General features: G+C 38.9%; 1 long non-coding RNA gene across 2 annotated transcripts in view; it reads right to left on the bottom strand.

Annotated features, from left to right (window-relative positions):
- LOC119620064 (uncharacterized) overlaps window positions 1-19,143 on the bottom strand; it is a 73,293-nt gene extending 54,150 nt beyond the window's left edge. For both annotated transcript variants that reach the window (XR_005236452.2, XR_012092663.1), the window contains exons 1-2: window positions 18,975-19,143; window positions 17,429-17,506 (exon numbers count right to left, since the gene is read on the bottom strand). This is a non-coding gene — a long non-coding RNA (uncharacterized lncRNA). The remainder of the gene's footprint in view (window positions 1-17,428; window positions 17,507-18,974) is intronic.
- Between the last annotated feature and the right edge of the window lie 281 nt (window positions 19,144-19,424).

The following is a 19,424-nucleotide window of genomic DNA, read 5'->3' as shown; positions in this document are numbered from 1 at the left end:
GTGGCTTAGTTCAAGTTCAAAGACCTAAGAATCAGGGGAGCCAATGGTGTAACTCTCTATCTGAAGCCAAAGGCCTGAGAAACTGGGAATCTGCTGGTGCAAGTCCTAGACTTTGAAGGCTGGAGAACCTGGAGCTCTGATGTTCAATGGCAGGAGAAAATGAGTGTCCCAGCTTCAAGACAGAGAGGGAAGAATTCACTTTTTCCTCTGCCTTTTTATTATATCCAGGACTTCAACAGATTGGGTGGTGCCTGTCCATACTGGGTGAGGGTGAATCTTTCTTACTCAGTCCACTCTTTCAAATGCCAATCTCTTCTAAACATAGCCTCATACACAGGAATAATGCTTTACCAGCCACTGAGTATCCCATAATCCAGTCAAGTTAACACCTAAAATTAACCATCACACAAAGAAGACAAATAAAACAATAATGGCCTTGAATTTTAAAGGGAAACTTTGTTATAGGGTAGAGAGCAAGGAGTTCAGACAACATTGCTTCTTCTTTACACTTCATTCTCTGTCTATCCAAATATCACCAGTCTCTTGAGTTCTCACTCATGTTCCACTCTCTCTTTAAAGCAACCACCAAAGAGCCAATAGTAAGGTGTATTAGGTAGCCCTTTTAATGAACATATTTTAAGAGGAAATCAGGTCAGTTTTTACTACAAATTATTAAACATTATCCTCATCATTTTATATCTATCTTAAAATGCACCACATCTAATACTTAAGTGCATCCAATATACATATTTATAAATACTCTGGTTTCCCTGTTTCCATTTCCAACTGGGTGTACTGCAATTCAATTCACTTCTGGCACTAACTAGAGTAGTGCAGAACTCACATGTTAAGGGCTCAATCCTCCACAAGAGTACCTTCATTTCAGATGACAGCCACACTTTGAGGATCCCCAGTGCACCCTCTCTTCTGACTGCCTAGCTATTATTCATAAGTTTCCACAATCCTATCCAGTTCAGTAATTCACTAGAACAACTTGGGAATGTACTATGTTTATGATTCCAGTTTTATTATAAAGGATACACCTAAGTAAGATCTGAAAGGGACGCTGGGCACAGTGGCTCATGCCTGTAATCCCAGCATTTTGGGAGGCTAAGGCAGGTGGACCACCTGAAGTCATGAGTTCAAGACCAGCCTGGCCAACATGGTGAAACCCTGTCTCTACTCAAAACACTAAAAATTAGCCAGGCATGGTGGCACATGCTTGTAATCCCAGCTACTTGGGAGGCTGAGGCAGGAGAATCACTTGAACCCCAGAGGCAGAGGTTGCAGTGAGCCAAGATCACGCCACTGCAGTCACTGCAGCCTGGGCAACAAGAGCAAACATCCATCTCAAAACAAACAAACAAACAAACAAAGAAAAAAAAGATGTGAAAGGGAATACGGAGCTTCCATGCTCTTTCCATGTGAAATCATGTCATCCTCCCAGCATGACAATGTGCTCACCAACCTCCAACACAGAGTTTTTATTGGGGTTTCATTATGTAAGCAAGTTTTATTAAATCCTTGGGCACGTTACTGAACTCAATCTCCACTCCTCCTGTCTTTCCCTGAAGGTTGGGCTCATCAAAAGTTCCAACTCTAATCATGCGGTGGGTCTCTCTGGTCACAAGGCCCCATCCTAAAACTATCTAGAAGTCTACCATTAGTCTCTTCATTAACATAACAAAGACACTCTATCACTCAAAAAATTTCAAGTGTTTTTGAAGCTTTGCACGAGGAACTGGGGACATAAACCAGATATATTCTCCATTATACAACAATATGTTATACTTGTTTATTATTTATCCTCCAGTTGAAAACATAAATTCCATGATGTCAGAGATTTTTATCTATTTCATTCACCCCTGTACCCTAGCACACAGATGAGTTGAAGCACACTGTGGATGCTCAATATTTATTAACTGAATAAATGTATGGGTGAATCAGTTCTATATTGCAACTTCTTCATTTGAATCTTGACATACGTAGTATTCCTGTCCTCTTAAACCACAATATCTATAATGATTATCACTCATAAGCCCTGAACAAATAACACCTGGATCTGGATAGACTCAAGATTGGAAAAAGTTCAGTTTAATTCAACAAGTATTTTATTGAGTACCTACTAAGTTCCAGATGATGTTTTAGGTGCTATGTGTTTAGCAATTGGCCCAGGTGATTTTAACTTGAGGAAGTTTGAAATCCGCTGTGATCTTACCATCTGCTGATGTCTCCTATAAACTATCTATCTGTATTACTCCATTCTCACGTCACTATAAAGAAATAGCCAAGACTGGATAATTTATAAAGAAAAGAGGTTTAATTGGCCCACAGTTCCATATGCTATATAGGACGTGTGATGTTATCTGTTCGGCTTCTGTGAAGACCTCAGGAAACTTACAATCATGGCGGAAGGTGAAGGGGAAGCAGGCATATCTTACATGACTGGAGCAGGAGCAAGAGGTAGGGGGAGGTGCGCTGCATATGTTTAAGCAACCAGTTTTCATAAGAACTCACTATTGTTACAACAGCACCAAGGGTGGGGACGGTGTTAAACCATGAGAAACCACCCTTATGATCCAATCACCTCCCACCAGGCCCCACCCCCAGCATTGAGGATTACATTTCAACATGAAATTTGGGTGAGCACATGGATCCAAATTATATCACCAGCTCATGCAGTACTTGCCATTTAATCATTCTGAACACCACTTTTATTATATCTTTTCTAGATCAAATCCTTGGAATTGTATCTACAGACTAGTGGATCAAGTCCAGGATCTATCACCTGCAGACCAACATAATCATTCTCGTTTGTATCAACCCCTAGGATGAATGCTCTATTTTTCATGGACATCAGAACTCATCTTAGTTGCTCCTACTTTAAAGCACTTCCTGCTTCATTGCACCATCCAGGAATGCTATGCTCTGCCATCTCCATTAATCTTTATCTGATTGATCTATCTGTTGTGATCCAGCAGAAGGGCCCTGTGTGGTGGCTTCCCTAACCTTTCTATCTATGAAAACCTTAATTCCTACAGTGTTTGCATCTTAAACACTCATTTGGTACTTGCCTACTGATTATATAGTTTATGTATATGTACTATAAAAGATTATTACTGATATATTTTGAATCTAAATCAAATGTTAACTGATACTTTCAAATTGCATTCTCTATATTTGGAAAAGAACTCTGGAATATTGTGGAATATTGGGCTCTTATTTTCTGTTTCTTCGGTCACTTATTTATTTGTTTGTTTATTTATTTATTTATTTATTTTGAGACAGGGTCTCACTCTGTCATCTAGGCTGGAGTGCAGTGGGATAATGATGACTTACTGCAGCCTCCAACTCCTGACCTCTTGCAATCCTCCATCTCAGTCTCCTGAGTAGCTGAGACTACAGGTGCATGCCACCACACATAGCTAGTTTTATTTTTTTAACTTTTTGTAGAGATGGGGCCTTACTATGTTGACCAGGCTGATCTTGAGCTCCTGGCCTCAGGCAATCCCTCCTCTTCGGCCTCTCAAAGTGCTGTGATTACTGGTGCGAGCCACTATGCCCAGCCACAGTCTTATTTTAAGCATTTAGATACCTAGAGTTTATTGTCTGAATCTAACTTTTTACTATTCTCCAAAACCAAATAGCAAAACACAAAATCATCTTAGATATAACCTACTTACTTATAACCATTATTATAGACTTTCTGCTAATTAATTTCTCCAGAATTTAATAAGGCAAACTCTTTTTTCCTAATCTTCAAAATCTCCAATAGATATAAGAGCATTTTTAAAATCTGTGGTTTAAAACTATATAGAGCCTATATGCAGCTTTCTTTAGGGGCCATTCCAAAATAAGTGGAGTTATTATATAATTGTGTATTTGTCACTCACAATAGAAAATTATGTGGACAGCTTTCATTATAGCTGGGTAAATTTAGATAAATGAAGTGTGTCAACTTAGTAATTACTAAATGTTATATGTGAAGCCATTAAAGCACGAATGCTTTTAGACACTGTTGTAGCTACAGGCTGTTTTTGTGAATTGTGATTCAAAACAATAAGAGCTGGCTTGAAAGTGAGTCAAAGGAAGAAAAAAAGGTGAAAATAACATAGGAATCATTCTACTTTCAGGAAGGTTGTATTTTGCTCTTTGGTAATAAGAGTGTAACAGTGAGATGCCTTTGTATAATGACATCCTCTCCCCTTATGCTCAAAAAATGTACAATGCATAATACTTTTAATGTTTCTAAGAATGTAACTGAGGCAAAGATATTGTACTGTTTCATAGATTAAATTATGTTTCACTAACTGAGGTAAGACAAGAACCCAGAATTTACTTATTACTTATTAAAACATATCCTCTTGACATTCCTAATATTAGGCCATTTCTCAAAACCAGCAAAGTTTTGAGAATTCCTTTACAACGAACAAAATAATACAAAGTCTAAATCCCCTTACAAGAAACAAAATATAGCATACATAAACATAGTACAAAGCCTGAATTCCCTTACAATAAACAAAATATAGCATACATAAACTTCATGGCAATCAGGCTATTTCAAACAATGGTAATTTACAGATGGTGTCCTAAAGCAAGCTGATCAATATTCTCTTTTCCTTGTAAATATGTTGCAATAAGATCAAGCCATGCATTCATTTTGTTAAGCTCTGTGAATTCTCATCAGTTCAGGGAACTACCAAGTTTACCTATATTGATATTTGGCTCCAACTGAAAATGAAAAATCAATATTTTAGAGAAAGAAGTGCGCCTTGCTCTTTAAATATTCCTTCAATAGATAAGTCACAAATAAGTCTTCCTCCCGCTTTCTCCCACTCCTTCTCCCTCCCCCCAGCGTCTTGCCTGCACCCTGCCCGCCACCATCCTGTTCACAACATAGTGATAACTAACATCTATTTGGCTACTATTTTTAAATCATTCACTGAATGCTATCAAGTTTTTAAAGATCTGTCCATTGTCCTCACCATTTGATTGTTTCTTGTCAATGATATCTCTACCAGATAATATAGCCCAGGAAAGGTTATACAGAACATGGTCACAGAGACAATAAATATTCTCCCAATCTCTGATTTTAAACTGGGTACAAGGCTGCCCAGAATAAAGCAACATTTCCTAGCCTACATTCTTTCTTTTGTTTCTTTTTTTTTTTTTTTTTTTTTTTTTGAGACAGAGTCTCGCTCTGTCTCCCAGCCTGGAGTGCAGTGGCGCGATCTCGGCTCACTGCAAGCTCCGCCTCCCGGGTTCACGACATTCTCCTGCCTCAGCCTCCAAAGTAGCTGGGACTACAGGCGCCCACCACCTCTCCTGGCTAGTTTTTTTTCTATTTTTAGTAGAGACGGGGTTTCACTGTTTTAGCCAGCATGGTCTCAATCTCCTGACTTCGTGATCCACCCGCCTAGGCTTCCCAAAGTGCTGGGATTACAGGAGTGAGCCCTCGCGCCCGACTTCCCAGCCTACGTTCTTTTAGGTGGAATGTAAGCGTATGTCAAAGGTAAAAACTACAGGATGTTCCTAAGGGGACATGCCCTTTTTCAAACTATTTCTTCTTCATACACTCTGAAATGGGAGTACATGGTAGCTAGATCTTACGCAGTCATCTTGGATCTCAGCGTAGAAGACACACATTGCTGATAATAAAGCAAGAAGATAGAAATAAACTGAGTCTTTCTATCTTCCACGGGGGCACTATGCCAGCCCATGGCCGATTGTTCCTGCCTACAAATGTAAAAGTGCCGTGGCTATCTTTCTTTTGCTATTTTTCTTTTGTCTGAATATGGACTTACGGAAATCCAAATGATGGGTGCTCTTAAGAACAGAACACATCTTCCATTGCACTTGTCACTTAATTAAATTTATCTTTTCCGGTCACCTCTAATACTGAACTCTAACACTTTAAAATATGTTTCTAAAATAATTGAAAGCAAATATATATATGTATATGTGTGTATATGTATACATAGATATATTTAAAATTACTTTTAAGAAAATGAAATCTGTGTGAACATTAAACCTATATCTTCACCCTCTTCAGGGCCACACTGAAACATCCTGGTGTTATTTCACGTTCTTAATAATATCCAATTCGTTAAGCCTATTCAGTCACAAAAATCTATTATAATTCCAAGAGTAATCCAAGTGTCTACCACTTGAATGTCTTCAAGAACTCTAGTCATCCTGTGTCACCTTTTCCTTTAATGTGTAAATAAAACAGCCCCAGTTCTACGCAACCCAGCAACAGCAGTGTGTCGTAGGAGTCCTTGGAGTGCTTAACTTCCTCTTGATCTGAAACCTTCCAGTTTCTTGCCCCCACGGACTCCTTGACACCCATTCTCTTCTTGCTTTCTGAATCGACTCTTTCCTTTCTTCTCTGCTTTACTCCACACTGGACACGAAACCTATTCTTACTTTAAAAAACCACACACAAGGCTGATACATGTGGTTCAGGTCAAATTTCTGATCATAGACACCACAGAAATTTCTCACTGTCCACTTTTGCACTGTAGCTCCCAATTTGTATGGATTTCTTCCCCATCTTTCTTCTCTTTTCCTCAGTTTCTTGACTCTAAGAAACCGTTCTCTCCAACTCTCGAGAATGTCCCCTAATTCCTATTACCTTGTTTGCAAATCAATGTAGTCATCTTTGATGTCATCTTTAATTGCAGTCCAGAAAAGAAAATGGGGAGAGGGGGACCCATAGGATCTTTCCTTTCCCAATCCAAAGTATCACTGAGGTAAAGGAAAACAAATGTCATCATAAGAGACATAGCCTATATCTTCCATTATGAATAGAGATCAAAAGATTAGAAGTATTAGTTCTTAACTTTGGGCCAGGTTAAAGTTTAAATATTTAGGGAGGGCTTTATCCTAAATGAGAAAAGTCTCTGTTAATGAAAGGGATAGCTGTAGAACTTCTACTCCTGTCCTTCAGATCACATTCTGCAGGATTGTGATTTTTTTTCTTCATCATTATGTAAACCCATCCCCCTCTACATATAACAGCACCAGGGTCTTCTAGGTGACTTCTAGGGCAGTGCTCTTTCCATTAAATCCCATTGCTTTTCAAACCATTTTATTGGAGTTTCTAAACCCATTTTGATCTCCTGTACAAAAGGAACAGTCGTTAATGATCACTTTGAATAGTATGTCTCTTTAGTGAATTAATGAGAAGGCTGTCTCATTCCTTTGAGTAAGGGCATGACCAGACCACATTTACTTTTCATAAGTGAAGAGACTCTCTCATCATAACTATGTAATCCTCATATACAGAATGAAAATTATTTCTTAGAATAAAAAAGTCCTAAAAATGAATTCCTATAGAAGATTCAGTCTCAGAATTTTCAGAATCAGTTCAGTTTTGTTTTTCAATAGATTATGATCTATTGGATACTTTTTATCTGCTAGTCATCACACTGGTCACTAGAGCTATTTAAAGATAAGTAGGATTTAATTGTACATTCTAGAGGAGGGGAAAAGTAGAAAAGAGATATGATAAAGGTATGATAAGGAGCTATGTGAGTGCAAAGAAGGGTCCTTATTCCAGTCAGAGAAGTATCACCTATGGTTTCATGAGGGATACAATATCTCAGCTAAATTTTCAAATTTAAAATAAAGTTAGCCAGAAAATAAGGGCTCAGAGGATATTTTATTCAAAGGAAACAATATGAGCAAATATTTAGAGGATTAAACTTCATGTGCAAGGAATTTAGAATTGCTGTAACATTAACTGCAAAGTGACAAATGGAAGAAAGTAAGCTGTGCTTTCCTTATGTGTATATATACATATTTATGTTCCATCTGTCTTCCTTATTAGCTCTTTGAGAGTGGGAGTTTCATCTATTTTTTTCGTCTGCACCTAAAACAATGTTGGTCACATATTAGATTAAAAATATTGGTTGAATGACTGAATGACTCTAAAAGTAGCCAGGGTGGGAGACAGTATATAGTATAGGGATGAAGAACATGAGCTCTGTCCAAAGAAAACCTGTATACACAAAAAATAGAAAACATGTGTAAGAATGTGCATAGCAGTACTGTTCACAAATAAAAAAATTATGGCCACAACCCAATGCCAATCAACTAAAAAGTAGATCAATAAAATGTAGAACATTCACAAAATGGCTTATTATCTAGTAATCAGAGTATAATAATGTAGATCAATTTTAGCAATAATAAGTCCCAAAAGATTCCATACATCATGATAGGTTTTTTGAAGTGAAAATCATCTAACATAAAAATATATGTTTTGGGAATACATATAATAGTAATAAGACCATATAAAAAGAAAAGTAAATTCTTAATAATGGTTACTTCAGGGAAATAGTGGAAAGGAAATAAATAAAAGGACTACATTTTGTAAATTATTGTCAAGGTCTTACCTTGTGTTTGGGATAGCACTTGGGGGCATTTATCACATTATTAAAAATAATAAATTATCCATGCATGGTAGCAATAAGAATGTGTCATGAAACAAAACACTAAACCAATTTTGTGTAATTACAGCTCAAAGAATAAAAAGAAGGGGAAAAAAATGTTTTCCTGGACACTTGCTTTCTCCTGGTAGTGGGGGTAGGGACAAAGGGTATTCTGTGCTCTGGTATCAGGTCGTCTGGGTTCAAATTTCAAACATACAGCATTCTAGCTGTGTTATCTTGAACAAATTCCTTAAAGGCTTTATGCCTCAGTTTCTTCAACCATAAATAGCAGTTAAAACAGCACCTTCATTTTACAGTTGGTTTGAGATTACATTAAATATATGTAAATGCATGTGCCTGGCACTTAGTGCTAAGTAAATGTGGTGATAAATCTGAAGAATAATTAAATATTGGTTGTTAACAATACAGGGCTAGAAAATGGAAGACCTTATGTATTATGCTAAATAGTTTCTGCTTTACCTGCAAAGGCTTTCAGATTCCAGAAATAGTTTAAGTCAGGAAATAACATCATTAGATTTCTATTTTTCAACAGGTCTCTCTAATTGCAATATTATGAAGGGGTGTAATTTCCAGCAGGGAGGCCAATCAACACATTATTACAATAGTTATGATGAGAGATTATGAAAGTCTTAACTAAGGCTATAATAGTGGAGGAGGAAGAGAAGGGGACAGAAATTGTGAAATAGTAAGGAAATGGAATTTTGTTGCACAGTTATGCATGAAATGAGGAGCTTGGAATGACTCCCAGGATTCAGGATCCTGGGGTGAGTGAGTGTTGACACTGTTCCCATGATTGGAAATATAGAAAGAGTGGAGATTTCTCAGTCTTAGCATCATTGACATTTTGCTGTGAACAAGTCCTGTAAATAAAGAAAGAGAATATTTAAAGGGAAAGATCATGAGTTCAGTATTGTATATGTTAAATATGTTGGCTTTGAGATGTCTGTGGGGCATACAGCTAGTGCTAATAAAGATTTGGATGGTAAGAGTATGCAATTCAGAAGAAAAGTCAGAATTTCCAGTATAAATTTGGACTCTTGATTCATATACTATAAGCCACAGGAGGCAATGAGTTCACCTAGGTGGGGCATGTGGAGTAAGAATATAAAAGCATTCAGGATATAAGTTTGGAGAGCACACCAGTTCAGGATGAGCAGAAGATACACCAGTGTGTAAGTTAATTTTAGGCATCAACTTGACTTGATTAAGGAATGCCTAGAGAACTGGTAAAGCATTACTTCTGGGATTGACTGTGAGGGTGTTTCTAGAGGAGATTGCCATGTGAGTCAGTAGACTGAGTGAAGAAGGTCCACCCTTAATGCGGGTGAGCACAATCCAATCAGTTGAGGGCTGGATGGAATCAAAAAGGCAGACGAAGGATGATTTTCTCTCTTTCTTGGGTCTGGGACACTCTTCTTCTCCAGACCTTGGACATCACAACTCCAAGATCTTTGGCCTTTGGATTCCAGGACTTATACCAGTGTCCTCCCCTGGTTCTCAGGCCTTTGGCCTCTGACTGAGAGTTATTCCATAAGCTTTCCTGGTTCCGAGGTATTCAGAGTTGGACTGATGCATGCTACCAGCATTCCAGGACACCAGCTTGCAGATGGCCTTTTGTGGGACCTCTCAGACACCATAATCATGTGAGCCAGTTCCCCTAATAAATCCCCCTTTCTATATCTATGTCTGTCCTACTGATTCTTTCTGAAGAACCCTGTCTAATACAACCAGCAAATAGATTTTTTTCATTGTGTTATTGCATCCTCTGGGACCTCCACTAGAGTGCTATATAGCAGTGATAGCAAGCATTAGTGTGTTTTTCTCAAGTACAATAAGAGTGCTTCCAAAATATTCATCATTTGGAATGACGTTTCTGGCAAATTTTGGTAGATATCAATGGGAAGATTGTTAAAGAGTTTATTTCTAAGGAGATTAAAAATAGATAGACCAAGCACACAGGTGAAGGAATAGGCTTGAACAAAGAAGCATACAAAAGAGAATGTAACTCTTTCTCCAAGAATAGAGAAAGGAGGTGAGAAAGGGTTTTGGCTGTTTTCTAGTAATTACCTCCTTTTCTTTTATATAAAATATATGAAGTGCTTAACTTAGTTAGACTAACTCTCATAACCATTCTGCCAATAAAATCAGAACAATATTTTGGACTGTAAGTTTGTAGGTTTAGTGGATGAAGAAGAGCTCATGCCTAATAGCCTCAAGTTTTTTGTTTTTATGTTTGCTTTTTTTTTTTTTTAAGTAGTAGGCCATCTGGATGCAGATGTTTTTAAATGGATTCAAAGTGCCCCCCGAAGGTTAGTCAAAGCTATATTTATATGGTAGACCTGAACAAGGCTAATTCCACTTAGAGAAAGTAACCCTTAAATATGATTTTTCTGCATGTTCAAAATAAATCATATTGTTGCTACAATAAGTCAAATTCTACTGTTGCTACAAACTTCAAAAACATTTGAAGTTTGAGAAAGTTCCTTCAGACTGAGATTAAATAATCCTCTGGGAGAAAAAGGAAGATGGTGAAACGGACGATACAGAATCAGGGATTGGGGAATACAACAAACTGCAGCCCAGGAACCAAATTCTCTTGTTTCTCTAGAGCCCATGGGCACCGCATGAACCAGCTAGCATTATGAGGTACAAAGGGCATCTGCCCTGTGTCCTGATCCACAGCAGCACCTACCCTCCAGCTGGCAGCTGAGCCTTGTTGCTACACAGGACCAGCACTCTCTGACACCTGAACGTTGGGGACTTCACTGTCAGCATTGAGTGGTAGAATCTCAGTCCAGGAGTCACCTCACCACCAGACCCCAGCCCCTGGAATCAGTTCCTCTTCCTCCAGAGAATACTTCCACTGAAACACAACTGCATGTGAAGTTTGCCCACCACTGAGGGACTGTCCATTCCAGGCAAACCTAGTGGGAAACAGCAGGAGTTTTCTCTCTTAAGACATAAGTAGCCTCAATTTTGCCTCTTCGCCCTACAAAGGCTAAAACATTTACTATCTGGAACAGAAAAAGTTTGGTGAACTCTGGTATAGATTAATTAGTAGAAACAGAGTAAGAGAAGGAGCCAAAGATAAAAATTTGTTCCATAGAAAATTAAATCCATTTGCCTAGCTACGGAAAACGTATCCTTTTCTTCCTAGATAAACTAAATTACCATTTGTAAACAATATGACTTTGTTATAATTAAGGTAACTCAATATTTCTCTACAAAGCTACAATTAATATTTTAGGCTTGAGAAGTTCTGTGTACTGAAGTATATTTAGGGCCATCGCTAGCCCATAATAATTGCTGCAGGTAGCAAACCCCCTACCTTCACCCAGCACAGTTATGAAAATCAGTGTCGTCAGATATTGCCAAATGTAGCCTGGGGAGTGGGGCAAAATTCACTCTCAGTTGAAGATTACTGGAGTAATTAATTGGCAATGAACTCTCCTAGATTTGTCCACTTTCATTCTATCAGTATTTTAACTTTATAAAAATTACTTCATCACTTCAGGGAAATTATTTTAGTCGTATTCTTTCCTCAATCAGTATGAGAACTTTAATCACTGAGACATCTGTACCAGAATGCTCCCCTAGTGATGTGTATAGGCAGGCAGGAAGAATGGCAAGGAAGGAGGGGATGTAAAAGAGGTAGAGGGCGAAGTGGGGAGGTGAAGGAGGCAGAGGGTGAAAGCAGAGAGAGGAAAAGTGATTAGGCCAACAATGATGCCACGCCCAGCCCCCACATCCACTGGACACATGGAAACCAAGGAACCAGGATCACACACTGAGGATCTGTTCTCTAATATCTTGAAGTAGTCCCAAGGTTTGCCAAAGAGAAACAGGCCAGAAGCAAGGATTAAAACGGGACTGCAGAGCTAGGAAGATGATGGCAAGCACAAGACATCACACAGAAATGGGGAAACATCTGAGACAGTTGCTTTGAGAGACTTCGTTGGCTATGGCTTTTATTTGTCATCTACCATATGGCATTTTAACTGCCTAGCAACGTTGAAAGGGCCAGAGAAGATAGTGACATACTGGTCTGATCTTTTTGGGACATATGTTAGCTAAGAGAAGTCAAATTCTTCACTCAGAAATCACTTCCTGAGATGGAAGACATGGTGACGCACCTGTGGTTACATGAAGACAAATTATGTTTCCTAAGGCTTCAAGTTTTCTGTGATTCATGGACAGGAAATGGGGCTTAGTTTGCCAAAACAGCCATCCAAGTTAAGATGGAACATATATAGGAACTCCCAAGAGGTGTTTGAGCAGAAAAAGCTAAGAGCGGTAAGGTCTTCCTGTTGCTTTGCACCCTCACTGTTGCAGCCCACCGAACATCTCTGTTTAGTCTTTTTTCTACTCGTTGCAAATGTATCTTGGTATTCAAGGGCTTGCCAGACAATCCTCTGTAGGTCCTGGTTCCTTCTTTCATCATAGCAACATCCTTAACACTCAGATAGTGATGTACAGGATTACACATGTCTCTGAATATAAGTTTTTTTTTTCTGTGTATTTTCAGTACTTTGTGTTCTGTCCCTCTTATTTTTATTAGAGTGCCTTGTTCCCACATAATTCCCTGCTGTGACCGGGACAGTTGTCTGCATCACTGCAGGTTCTTAGTAAATGCTGCCCGCCTGCCTGACCACTCAGACAAGGACTCCCATCCCCAGCATATTAATGACAGGACTTCTTTTGAGATGACATAGCTGTTGTATTATGTCTATGCTAGAGATTCTTTGATCTCTGTTGGTCTCTGCCTCATTATCTCTTTTTCTAAAGGCTTTATCAGTCATACACACAAGAATTCTAGCCATGTATTTCCCTTAGGAATAAGAATATGGGCAAGAATAGCAAAATGAGATCCGACTTAGAAAAGTGCACAGAATTTTTCCTAAGAGATTCTAAGAATAAGGGGAAAAATTCAATGAATTGGAGAGGAGTAAATTTTAAAGAAAGAGAGAGGAAGACAAATAGCAGAACAATAGTACCTCTCTTGATAGTTTGCCCTTGAAGACACCTGATCAATTTATACTTGTCTTAATGAGAGACCACAGTCTCCTTGTCTTCTTGAGAGCAATGTCCAGTGTGTGTGTGAGTGCATGTGTGCGCGCGCACGTGCACGTGCAGGCACATGTGTGTTTTAATCTAGTACCCCTACATGTACATATAATAAACAGCAATTATTCTTCCCTCTATGTAACCCTTAATGTTCTTACAATAACATTCTTGGGAGACGCTGGAGGACAAGTTATAAGATCAGATAGTTTTGGAAACACCTTTTCCCATAGGTGCATCCCTCACATCCTCATTGTTTAACTTTGCATTATACTGTGTGTCCCAGCTTTGTTTGACCCCGAAGCCCTTCCATCATGTCATTCCTAGTTCTATTCCATTGCCAAGCTGGAAACACTTTGCATTGCAGGGTGAGGTTAGAGAAAGAACTATAGCAGCAGCTAGAGACTGCTGTCCTAAATGCATCTCCCCTCCATTACTATAATCTTACCAGGGGCAGGAGAGCACCAGACGGGGCAGCCTCTCTCTCCTCTCAAAGCAGAAAGCTTTCATTAGCAGACTCAGCTAGGAACAGAAAGGATGAAACACACATACTTACTCCCTCGTGACTTTCCAGAAAGCATTCCAGAGGATTCCAGAAGGCAGCCTGAAGCCAGCAGCGGGACTATGTCCAGCACTGACCCAGGCAGGAGCCTGCTGGGGTTTGGATGGGACTTTGACAGCCAAAAGACTGTCAAGTCAAAAAAGTATCTTAAAAGGGAAGGTGGGCGAGAGAGACACCAGCCTGCTGTCCTTTTCTCGTAAAAACAAAGGCTGCAATAAACCATCATGACCTCCCAGGCCAGGCAACTCACTGGGCTTCCTTTTGGCTCTTTTCATTCTGCTTGGAACCCTATGAGTGACAGTTACGGTATGAAAAAAGAAAAAGACAAGTCACGACACCTGTTCTTTTTCTTCCTTCCTTAATATAAGCTTCAAATCCTGCAGAAAGGCCAGAAGTTAGACTATGACTCTCTGTACTGTCTGCTGTTAATGAGGCCTCCAGTGACATTTCCCCGCTAGACATTGAAACAGGTAACGATATTGGTTCTGAAACAGGAGAGGTGGATCACACCTGGGGCATCCATGATTATTTCCATCTGCTGACCCCTACCTTGGGGGAACCCTAGCTATGGCAGGTATACTAATCACAGCAGAGTGGCTGGGATAAAAGACCCTGGATTATTGGGGTGATGGTCATGCTAGCCTGCAGACCTTTGTGATGATACTTCTCTCAGGGAGTCTGCAAGTGAGCTGCCTGTGTAGAGAGAGATACTGGTTCCTGAGAGCTTTTGCAGCCCTTCAGCTACTTACAGGGAAGAAGATACCTCTAAGGCTTATGCCATGCATTTGTTGATACTCAGTAGGTGGGTTATGTGGGCTTCATCTAGAATCTAATCTGCATGCAGACAAAAAACAACCTGTTACCAAGACTAATATGTTTGCTTTTCCAACGTCTGTCACCAGTTCAAAGCCTCTGAGAATAAGACACTCAGAAAATGCTTCCTAAGATGGCAATGATTATGGCTGCTTCCTGAGTAGGTTGATGTCTTTGGATAGAGAGTGCGAACATTTATACTTCTCACCATCCCACCCTCTTCAGATATCATCTCTACAGGCTAATGCATGCAGCTCTGGCTTGGCACAAATGTTGCCCATTTGTGTTAGTCATGAACTGGCTCTTTTATCTGATCCATTTTACGTTCTCATTTTTTCCCCCTTTAGTGTGTCATTACATTCCGAGCAATTGCCACTTCCCTGACTATGATTGATCCCCACTTATTTCATCCTGCATGCAAAGTATTTGATTTCAAGTGTGGTTCATTCTGTTCGGTGAACTCATTATAAAGTCAAGCTGAACATCTCACAGATGTGAAGCACCTTGTCTTTGAGGTTCAGCAATCTAATTTGGAATCTCATTATAGAACTTCTACTAGTAGTGGGCACAGGGGCAACTACCTGGCTGGCATTTTCCTGCCCATCTCCTATCTCATAAAGAAACTGTCATTTCAATAAAGGCATGCCAGAATATTCCCCATTTTGGAAAATAGCTTTATTTATCTCTCCACAAATGCCTCTTGGCACTGATGAGAGAGTAATACTTTGTAGGCAATTTTATTAAGCATCTCATGAGGTCAGGTGCTGAAAGAGACAGCTCACAGCTGCTTGCCTTCCATCTAGTTAGTAGGCTTCTTTATGGATCTGATGTTACATTTTCTAAGGTTTGTAGTGTAGTTGTCATTTTGCTAAGAATCTATGTACCAAGAATCTTTGCTTGGTACCGTAATGCAGTTTAACTCAGGGAGCACTGATTTCTGGTGTGTCTATGGCGAATGAAGGGAGAATGGGGTTGAAATGGAAAGTTCACTTTATTTCCAGAGAAATGCATTGATTCTGAAAGATTGATGCATTCATTTTTTTTTTTTTTTTTCGCTTATTTGGTGCTTCAAAACCAATGAGCATCCAAGGCGCAGTTCTCACTGCTAATGAAGTTTTTGTTTTTTTTTTTTTTTCACTTTCGATTTTAAAACTTTGGTAAGGAGAATATTTGTTCTTCCAATTGCAATTGTTTCCGTTCACCTATAGAGCAGGCTGAGCCTTCAAGAGAACTGTACCTTTGTTTCTTTGCTATGAAAATGTAAGTAGATTTATTTAACCACATAGAAGGAAAAGTGAACTAATACATATATTAATGAATAGGGATAGGTTCATGTGGTTATGTTCAGCAACACACATAGATTCTTATCTTGCATTTCAGTTCAGCAAAAATACAGATTTTCTGGGATCACACCCCATCTCCTGACTTCTCCATTTAATCTAGAAAAGGGGTCAACAAACCACAGCCTGTGAGCCAAACCCATCCCACTGCCTGCTTTTGTAAATAACATTGTTTGGAACACAGGCACATGTATTAATTTATGTTCATTCCTGCTTTCCAGCTGCCTGGACGGTTTAGTAGTAGAGACAGAAACCATACATCCCTCAAACCTAAAGTGTTTACTATCTGAACTTTTACAGGAAAAGTTTGGTGACCTCTGATCTGGGAAAAGAGATTTTACAGTTCTATTTAATTCACATGTAACAAAGCATGTGTTTTGAAAATAATTTTCAGTAGGATAACTGAGAGGAGAATTACAATGAGCATGGAATGAGAATCTGACCCTACTGACTGTCAAAAAAGGTTTATGAATGTTAAACCTCTGCTTTTTCTACCCAAGAGGTCTTTGAATGGAATGATAAATTAATAACAACAATGTGATATAATTTATTCATATTTGAATGGTATTTTTGACTTGGAAAGCTTCCTCTCCACTGACTTTTGATTTCCACTTATGGACTGGGGAATTAATTATTTCATTTTATTTTTATTGCATTTCATTTGGGTCAGATGCATTGCTCAGGAAAGGTGGAATTAGGAATAAGTGACACTCAAGTTTTATAGCACATTCACCCCATAAAATTGTCTCAGTGCCTTATTTCCCCCCATTTGGTGCCCCCTTCTGACAGTTCCCTCTCCTTGGCATGACCCTTCAGGAAGTACTGGCAGCTTCAGTACCATAAGGGCTGGCTCCTATCACACATCACTGTGCAGTTGGGAGGATGTCACCACATGACTATTCCTCCTGGAGTCAACTCACAGACTTTGAGTTACTTCCAATCATTCAAACAGGTACTGTGAGGCAATGAAATTAGATGGATGAATACAGGCAGATACCTGTAGATAGATGATGTAAATAGGTAGATAGATTAGACAGATAATAGATAGATGATAGATAGATAGATAGATACATACATACATACATACATACGTACATACATAGATCAATAGACAAAGGGACAGAAACAGAGACAGGCAGACAGAAAACACAAGACTAGGAGTTCAAAGACCTAGATTCAAGTTTTGTCTCTGCACTTACCTTAGCCAAGCCAGGAAGGTCAGGTGCTAAAAGAGACAGCTCACAACTGCTTGCTTTCCATCTAGTTAGTAGGCTTCTCTGAAAATAATAATAATGTATTGTAAGAATTTTATAGGATATTTTACAAGACAATATGATAATATAACTGAAAGTACTTTTAATTTGTAAGTTAATCTAAGCTATTACAATTATGACAGGACTAAAAATTACTTTTTACCTCAAAGTTCACAGCCTCTCCTATGACCCACAAAAGAGATTTCTCACATTGCCCAGGTCAACCTGCTCCTTCCTCCTTGCTTTCAATCAGAAGGAAGTGTGTGCCGCTAGAGATGAGATAGGTCAACAAGCCTTGTTAAGGAATGGAGTGTGGAGACACAGAGCGTAGGAGGAAGGACACTGGGTTGGGGAATATGCCGTAAGTCTGGGAGTTGCAGAGAAAAGCCCTCTAGAGCAACTTCGAGTGTGTGATGGAAACGAGAAGAGAAAAGAAAGAAGAGTTTTCATAAGTGCTACTCGGGTGATATAGCTCACTACCCGTCACAGGCTGAGAGATGCAAATTAAAATTCGTTACTTTGGAACTTGTTGGTTGCTTGAATTTGTTTTATTTAAACTGGAAAATACCAATGGAAACTGAAAAGAATAGTTCCTCCAGACATTTAAGGGTGTATTATGCGTTTTTATTATTTATGGGTCCCTGGTTTGATTTTATACTATTACTTTTAAGAAGGCCTAAATTTATACAAATGTGTAATTTTAGGTATATATTAAAAACCGTCTGATTTAAAAAGCTTTTCTCTAAAGCCAGTGAGAAATGCCTGACATTGATATTTTCCAGACAACGTTAGGGCACCATTTCCTGTGTGTTGCAGTCAGAAGATTAGTTCAGAGATTTTTCAAACTGGGGAATGTGTGAGGTGTGATGAGTGTATAGTTTGAAAGAAAACACACATACTCAACCTATTGTTTTCTGAAAACAAACTAAAGAGAATATGACACGCATCTCTCATCCATTGGTGATATGGAAAATACTGAACCAGAAGGCCCTTAAAGGATACAAATCTAACACATGAAAAATGTTTAAAGAGATTGAGAAACCTGCTAGTCAGTCACTAGGACTCTAGGATTGAGTTAGCATCATGATAAACTTGCCCTAAAATATTTGGGAAAAAAGTTAAACATATATATGTTTTACACAGATTATTCCATTTAACCCACTCAATACCTCTTAAAGAAAGTATAAAGGTCATTATAGTATAGAAACAAGGTTGAGATTTACAAACCTGCTTATATATAGTAAGTGGTAGAGGTGACATTTGCACCAAGGTGTTTTGGTTCCAAAGCCCTGTTTCTACTAAGCTGTAGTCCCCTGCTGGGTGACTGGCAATGTCAGGCCCACAGGCTTCAAGATGAGTTGACTTTATGAAGGGTTTAAGTGACATTCCAGGGTGGCATAATTAATTAGTGATATCTTAAACTCCTAATCTTCTGAATCACATTCATACCTATTCCTCAAACTGCAGATCAGATAAAACAGACAAATAGTACCTGGGACCAGCTCTCCAGGAGCAATGGAAAGGCTTGTCGGCTTCCACTAATGGTGCTGCTTCTTCAATTTTTTTCTGTCAGTATCTTCTGGTCATCTTGCCTTTTTTCTCATTTTCTATATCAAACAAATATGGCCCAAATTCAGATTTTCATATATTATGATTTTCACAATTTCTAGAAGAGAGTCAAACTGTATTAGTTTCCCATGTCTACCATTTAAGAAACTACCACACAGTTCATCACTTAAAAATCAAAAATTTATTTTCTCTCAGTTCTGGAGACCAGAAGTACAAAGTCAAAATCAAGGTGTTGACATGGTTGGTTTCTTCTAGAGGCTCAGCGAGAGAATCCGTTCCATGTTTTTCTCCTGGCTTCTGGTGGTTGCCAGCAAGTCTTGGTGTTCCTTGGCTTGTAGCTGCATAACTCCAATCTTTGTCTTCATCTTTATCT

This window comes from Chlorocebus sabaeus, chromosome 3 (genome assembly GCF_047675955.1).
Source record: "Chlorocebus sabaeus isolate Y175 chromosome 3, mChlSab1.0.hap1, whole genome shotgun sequence".
In the NCBI taxonomy this organism is placed as follows: Eukaryota; Metazoa; Chordata; class Mammalia; order Primates; family Cercopithecidae; genus Chlorocebus; species Chlorocebus sabaeus.
The sequence above is the reverse complement of the archived record's forward strand: the minus strand, read 5'-3'. Positions and strand labels throughout refer to the sequence as shown.